The sequence below is a fragment of the Mus caroli genome, chromosome 11 (genome assembly GCF_900094665.2).
Source record: "Mus caroli chromosome 11, CAROLI_EIJ_v1.1, whole genome shotgun sequence".
NCBI lineage: Eukaryota > Metazoa > Chordata > Mammalia > Rodentia > Muridae > Mus > Mus caroli.
Genome location: NC_034580.1, coordinates 47,445,347 through 47,453,564, shown reverse-complemented (window position 1 = coordinate 47,453,564; position 8,218 = coordinate 47,445,347).

The following is an 8,218-nucleotide window of genomic DNA, read 5'->3' as shown; positions in this document are numbered from 1 at the left end:
AAAAAAAAAATCTGTCACACAGCTCAGAGGAGGGCATGGAGGAAGTGAGGTAGAAATAGCCACAGAGGTTTCCTTAGAATCCGGAAGAACAAACTGAATCTGTGTTCTCAGAGATGTGAACATTCCCACCAAAGTGAAAAGAAAGGTCAAAATCCAACAGAAGCATGATCTGAGAATCTAGCCTTCTTCACGGACACACTGAGGAGGCAGGTGGGTGCCCAGCAGAGATGGAGGCCGCAGCAGACAGCCGCAGCGGGCTTCCCAGGAGCCTCGGGGAGAGTCGGAGTCTTCCAGGCTGTAGCCAGGTAGACAGGTCTCTACTGTCCAGGTATCTGCTTAGGATGCGAATCATCTCTGCTGATTCAGAGCCTTCCAAGGCTCACCAGTCTGAGTCTGTTCAGCACAACTCTCCTCCCTGCCTCCAAAGATAAAACACCCAGGAAAAGTCATTTGCAGCAAGGATGCTGACCCGGGTACTGTGCCAAAACCTGAAGGATGCTCCATCGATTGGCTCCCGGGCCTTGCAACTGTCAGATAACCTGCCAAGCAGGGCCAGGGCCACCAGGTCCCACTGGGGTTCTGAATGAGCAAGTGCTAGAAGTTTGGCCGTCAAGTGGCAGATAAAATATTCTGGCTCTCTAAGTCCCGTGAGTGTCATTCCAAGTGGAAAATGACATTATAGGTTGTGTTGGGTCATTGGGTAATTAGGTAAAATGAATGGCTAAGTAGCTTCTAAAAACCATGTTACCACGTGCTCCTCAGACTGAGGCACTGACCCATGCTCATTTGTTTGAGCCCTGGGGACTGAGAGAAAAGGCCAACAGCACTTATAAGTTCTCCTACCAGGTGACCCCAGGGAGGTCCCGTCATTGGTGCTTAGCTGGAGCTCTGAGCTAAACTGGGAGGAGGAGGAACAGGAGAAAGAGGAAGAGGAGGACGAGGACGAGAAGGAGGAGCACAAAGATTGTTCCAGGCTGCCCATGGTAGTAGCTTCCTGCTGTCCACAGATACCTGAGCCCAAGCCTAGCACCTCACCTGTTCTATCCAGTGGCATCCTTGTTTAACCTGAGAAAGCAGCAGAACATACCTTGTAGAAGCATGTCCTCATGCCGTGTTGCTGCTCATGAGAATGCCGGGCTAACTGGTGTGTCTGTTTGTTTCTGCCCATGTCTCCACTTATCCCAACCACAACCCCACAAAGTTGACACTATTACTGTCCCCATTGTCAGAAACAGATATGAGTGCTCCGGTCACACAGAAAGGAAGGGGCAGAGTCAGGATATATGAACTCTGCCTGGTGTAATCCCGGGACTCTTATTGTGACTGATGGACTGGACCCAGCTGAAGCCAGGCGGGGAATGGACCTGGGCTAAGTCCTTCACATGGGTGGTTAGCACAGCCAGCTGCTACAAGGTCAGGGGGAAAAAAGGTCTAGAGAATAGAAAATACAAGAAGCTTTCCCAGAGCTGGGGGTAACCAAGGGAGGAGATGGTGTCACAAAACATGGAGTGTAAGTAGTAAGTGTGAGGAATGGGGTGGTATAAGTATGCAGAGCTCTTCCACAGCCGCCCTGCTTTGAAGATATCACATGAAAGAAAAAGGGGACGCAAAAAAAGGAAGGGAGAAGGCTTTCAACCCTTCTGGCCTCCTATGAGGAGAACCTAACAGGAAGTAGATGAGAAATGGATGATGGGAAATGTAGTTTGGGTACTCTGGCCCAGCCTCATGGCATATAGACAGGTAACAGAAGCTGAGGGGAACCAAAATAGTACCAGCACCCAAGTACCAGAGTCGAGTCTTCCCAATAACTTCTGTCCCTCATGTGGTGACTGTCCTTATTTTAGAGACAGAGAAAAGGAAAACCAAGAACTTACATAACATGTCCAAGGTCATCTGGGAGAATCCAATTTAAACACACATCTGCCTGGCTCCTACACCCAGGAAATTGGATATGCCCATGGAAGTCTTGTCTGGGAAAAGTTAGACCCAAGACTCTCACATCACATGCCCTGCTGATGAATTGTCTTTTATTTGATGTTGCCCCTTCAAAGGATGTATGCACAAGCAACCTGCATGTCCCATCTATACTCAGTGGTTCCCAGCCCTCCTGAAAGGCTATAGAGCAAGCTATAGAATCCATAGCCCCTCTCTGCAGACACTGTCAGGGCCTGGCACACACAGCAAGGCTGGCCAAGGTGATCTGCATGGAGGTAGCCTCTGCAGAGCTCAGCCACAGGCGAGGATCAGAAGGCCTATGGTTTGATGCTTTGGGTCCCTCCCCACTTCACCCACTTCCCAAACTGTTCCCCACCTAAGCCCTGTCTCCTTGCTGTATACGATTGCTAGTGAAAGGAGCCTGCTGCGTCACTAGGGACCTAACAAGGCTAATTCCACTGAAACCTCCATTAACTTTACTACTTTCCCGTGAGTACTTCATTGTAAATAACGATTCTGCACCACGGAAACACTGCTGGGAGCTCCCAGCGGACAGAAAATTAAAGCCAGCTTCCTTCCGCCGCCTGTTTGTACAATGCGTGGTGGCGGGCTGCGTAGGCTTTCAAACCACAGAAGGCTGCAGACATCTCCCACTGATTCCAGGGGTGGCTCCTTGTCTAATCTACCTTAACGAACAGATCTGTGCAGCACTATACTCTCTGTAACAACACACCAAATCTCACGCCCTCAGACTCCTCTAGGGAGAAAGCATTGCCACAATTGTGTGCACAAAGAGAACTTGCTCATCTCAGGCAGGCACGTGGCTTAGTGCCCCGTCCCACACACACAACCAGCAACAGCCCTTCTCTCTAATAAATTTCAAGGAGAGACAGGGATGAGGACTACCTATCTATCTATATATACATATGTATATATATATATATATATATATATATATATATATATATATAATATGTGTGCATGTTTCATTCTCAAATCCAGATTGCTCCTGGGCAGGTGCACACATACAACCAGCCAGGAGCCAAAGTGGTGTGGCTTAGCTAAACTCACTGATACACATGTCTATGGGTATGTAAGTGTATGCATGTGTCTGTAGGTGCCCACAGAAGCCAGCTGGAGTTACAGGCAGTTGTGAATTGAACTTGGAGCTTTCAGAAGAACACCAAGAGGTATGGACAGGTGAGCCATCTCTCTATTCCCCCATCTTCTTATCTGAGACACAATTTCTCACTGGCTGGAAATTCTCTTGTTCAGCTATGCTGGCTGGCCAGCAAATCCCAGAGGTCACTCCCCCAACTCTGGGATTGCAAGCATCCACAACCACACCTGGCTTTTTATGTGGATACTAAGGCTCAAACTCAGGTCTACATTTGTGCCGTGTCTTGAGGAAGAAGGTAGATATGTCTAGTTGGTATAACAAAAGTTCCATTTTATTACACTGAGGGTCATCACAGGAAGTTCATACTCTATGTTCCTAACTACAGTCCTAAGCCTATCTCTCCAAGGCTGCTCAGCTGTGTGACATATCTTAGCTGACGGTCAAGTCTAATCTCTCATGGTAGTCTCCAGTGCCAGCATCAGGATCCCTAGGAAGACTTTCTAGTTGTAGGTCAGATCAAGGTAACATCTCTCCAGCAATTCTGAAAATGTGCAGAGAAGAGCATTGCTCTTAGTCTCTGCTTATATACTGTCCAGTAGGCATCATGGAGTTCTAATCATGGGTCTGGTTATCTTGAGTAAGTGACATCACTGGGTTCTGGTTATCAGGTGCAGCCTTGGGTGTAGTGGGGTTCCTGACTAAGCTAGTATACACATCTAAAAAGGCATTTTTACTATGTTCATTATATGCAGCGAGATCTTTACTGACTGAGCCATCTCCCCATCTCTCTGCAGGATTAGAACTCAACAGACCTGACTCAGCCCTTCGTTCATATGCCTACTCCATAGGCAGACATGGCTGCTGCTCCAATCCTGCCTGTGTCCCTGTGTCCCCATGTCATGTGCACAGCACACAACTCCCTCCAGCCCCGGGAAGGGTCAGCACAGGGAGCCACTAAAATAAGAACCACCTATAACAGAAGTGGGAGTCAACCTCATTTTGAAAATAGTCAGTCAGTCAGTCTGGCCCCAGCTGCACAGAGACAGAGAAAGCATGTGGTGTGGAGCCCTTGAGAGAAAACTTCTGACAGATTCTTAGATAACTGGTCCTGATGACACCTGAGAGCTGTAGGCCTCAGCTCCCTAGTAGGTGGCTAGAAAGTACAGATATGTCTCAGCTGAGCTCAAAGCAACCTTTTGCTTAACTCTGGTCTTGGCACAGCACTGGGCCCCGGGCTGCCGAGTGACACCGAGGCTGAGGGCCTCCTTGAGTCGAAGGCTCTAATTTACGAGTCTCTCTGCCTTCCATGTCTGCTTGCTACACGCCTTGTTGGAGCTGCAGACAGGTTTAGGTGACCCAAGAAAATCACAGCACATGCACAGCTCCAAAGGAAATGTGCAGCTGCCCACGCACATTGTTCTAGAGTCTAGATGACACCTAAACAGGCTTCCAGCTTCAGCCTCCCAACTCTGATTATACATAAGGAAAACTGTTTTCTTCAAAGTGATAGGGTCTTAAACATGAAGAAGATTTTAGGGTGGGTAATCCAATATAAACTGTCCCCAGCCAGGCCTTCTATGGTAATCCGATGACAGCGTGACAGCCCCACTCTGCCCTCAGATATGCCCCCAGCAGCCTGAGCAGGCGTTATTAGTTCCAGCACCATTTGTCATATGGTTGGTGATCAGCTATAGTAAATGGCAGATGGGAGACTCAAACCTGGCTCTTTGAGCTCTGGGTCCTTTTTCTTCTTTGCAACACTACATGGCTCCTGTCCCAGAGCCCCTGGGGTTAGCAGTCCAGAGGGGTTAGACCAGGGTCACTCCCCAGCAGCTATTTCCAGAGTCCTTTCTTCAGACAGCTCTGCGGGCTGGGGGCAGCTGTCACTCTGCATTTTTCTCCACTGATGTTGGCCTCCCTCCTGACCTCAGTTTCATCACAACGAGCCTTTAAATTTGATCCCAGGAGGAACTTCAAGGCAAATTTCCCCATTCATGATGTTTATAAAGCTTGTCATTGTTTAAGCTATTATAGGGCTACCAAGCATGGGGGGGGTGCAACCAAGCATGGGGGGGTACAGTTGGGAGGGGGGAGCAGTGTTCTTAGTTACAACGTGGCTTTGCTCCCTTTGGGCTGAAAGCACACCCCACACAAAAGACTCCAAATCCTAAGGATTATACCTAAGGTCAGCCTTTGGCCTCCATATATGTACACATATGAACACACACACACACAAATAAAAAAATCAATGTTCCTTTAAAAGAGAGGCTTGCAATAACTGCACCAAGAGGATTTCTTTCTTTAACTTGTGCCCCAAGTAAAGACTTTACATAACATTCACGCTCGTAAACAGAAGGAGAAAAGAAACCTATTAAAAGACACTGATAAGGCCATGCAGGCACGGTGGCGTTACCTGTAATCCCATCACTTGAAGGGCTGAAGCAGTAGGATCACTAAGAGCTCAAGATCAGCCCAAGGAACACAGTGCCTTCAAAACCAACCCGGGCTACAGTGTGAGACCCTGACTCCCAGCCCCGCCCCCTCCCTGAAAAAAAGTGATACTAACTAGATGATCAACAAGTATTCCATTTGGTGAAAATCTCAAATGTGGGGCAGGGCATGGAGGCCCACAGAGTTAAAAAAAAAAAAAAAAAAAAAAGCATTCACAAGTTATTTGCTGTTCCAAGAGGGAAATCTAATTTCTCAAGGAAAGATTCAGGCAGTGACAGAATGAAGCCTCTGGTGAGACTCTGTAACCTTATGAGTTAGGACATAGACATAAAAAGATTTTAGATATTCCACAGACTAAGACCATGACATCACCATGAAAACAGTCTCGCTCAGACTGTTAAACGTGAATCTAATGAAGCCTTTCCAGGGTCACCAGGAAGCCAGAGAACAGGCATCACGTCACCAAGGACAGATCTCCACAAGCGTTCCAGACCGGGTCCCATGAAGCCACCAGCAATGTCACGGCAGCCACCAACACCTCTTTAGGGTGTTGTCAGTAGACTATTGCTCACTCTATCACTGCCATCCACACCAGTCTAGAGTCCAGATGGTGCCTTCCTGCAACCCAGTCACAAGGGGAGCTAGAAAGACCATACCGGGCATTGTCAACTGCATGTGGGAAGAAACCGGCTCTGCTTTCTTAAATGAACATTTTAAGAACAGGAAGATTCAGAAAGACAAAAGAATTCCAATGTGCTGAGGGCTGGCTCAGTTGGTAAACTGCTTGCTGGGCAAGCATGAAGAGTTCAGATCCCCAGCACCCGTGTAAAAAGCCAACTATGGTGGAGTACACCTGTAATCCTGCACTGGGGAGGCAGAGGCAGGAAGATCCATCTAAATTGACCACTAGGTAATATTGCCAGATCAGCGAGCCTCCAATTCAGTGAGAGCTTATCTCAAAAAATAAAATCAAGAGCAAATAGAGAAAGACACCAACATGATCGACACGTCCATGAGGGCATGTGTGACCATGCACTCATGAACACAAACAAACACACACACATGCCTACATCACATGCATACATGCAAGAGTTACCATGTATGTATACACAAACATACATAACTGAAAGGCACCGCTTGTGACCCAGTGCCTGGTACTCAGAGTTAGAACCCACCTTGCCGAAGACCCCAACAGCCAAATCCAGACTCCATCACCCACTGACTGGATGTTACCCAATGATACGCACCAAGTTCAGGGAAGACAAAGAGGAGTACCACCACTATCACCTCGACTTAGAAGCTCACATCACGTAAGAAAGCTTCCGGGGTAGAGGCCATGAATGACAGGCTTGAGCCAAGCTTATCAGCCTGGAGAAAGAGAACAAGGGAGGGGCACAGCTGAGGCACCCAAGTTCTCTGAGAACACACTGTCCTGTAATGAGCCAAAACTATTACATTAATATCGTAAGGACCTTTCTGGGCTCTGCTCAGATCATCTGCAGACACCGGTCAATGCTGCATAGAAATTGAGGTCTCCAAAGGCTAACTTAACAATTAATCAGAGGCAACGCCAAGCCCCTCAAAATGGAAATTACCCCGCAATTACAAGAGGAAATCTACCTTGGAGGACCTCTTGATATTGAAGTTGTCCCCCTTGGACCTATCTAGTGACCCTGGTGTGAACTCTGTTTATAAGGGTCCAAAGGGGCGGGGAGTGTTCATACATCAAAGACATAATTCTTAGCATTTTGTCATATCAGCTTTCCTCTTTCATCCTGCACCTCGTCTTGAAGGAAACTCATTGCTGTCAATCAGAAATCCAGCAGGCTTGACGTCGAAATGTGCCCAAATCTGGCCTTGTGCTCACTTGTCTTCAATCGTCCCTTCCCACCGAACCCCCTCTATTCTCCAAAAAGACACTTGGAATCTGGCATTCCTGATTTCCACAGCCTGTCTTCCTGTACCCACAGGCTCCTAGAATTCGTGCACGGTCTCCTCACCATTAGCACCCCACTTCCTGCTCTCTCTGCACGTCTTACCATATTTGGATTATCCTACTCAAGACTCTCCAGTGACCCCCTGCTACCCATAAGATGAAGAAAGAACTTCCTGGCTTGCAGTGCCTGTGTGACCCAGCCTGGCACTTCTCCACAGCACCTGCTCCCAAGAATGTCCTCAGTTGCACACCTGGAAGACACCCATAGTAGTGCACAATTGTAATCCTGGCATTTGGGAGGTAGAGGCAGGAGGATCAGGAGTTCAAGGCCAGCCTCAGCTACACAGTGAGTTTAAGGACAACCTGGTCTACATCGGACCCTGTCTCAAGATGAAGTGGAGGAGGCAGCACATTGTGAGGCAGCTTGTGCAAGCATGCACACATACATTATCATGATGATGGTGATAAAGAGGGAAAAAAGGAGGAAGGAGAGGAGGAGGGAGGGAGAAGAGGAGGAAAAAGGGGAAGAGAAAGAGGAAGAGGAAGGAGAACAAGAAGAAGAAGAAGAGGAGGAAAGGAGGAGGAGGAGAAAGAGGAGGAGGAGGAGTCGTCGTCATCCAGGCAAGTGGTGGTGCACACTTTTAATTCTAGCACTTGGGAGGCAGAGGCAGGCAGATTCCTGAGTTCGAGGCCAGCCTGGTCTACAGAGTGAGTTCCAGGACAGCCTGAGCTACACAGAGAAACCATGTCTTGAAAAACCAAAAAGAAGGGGGGGA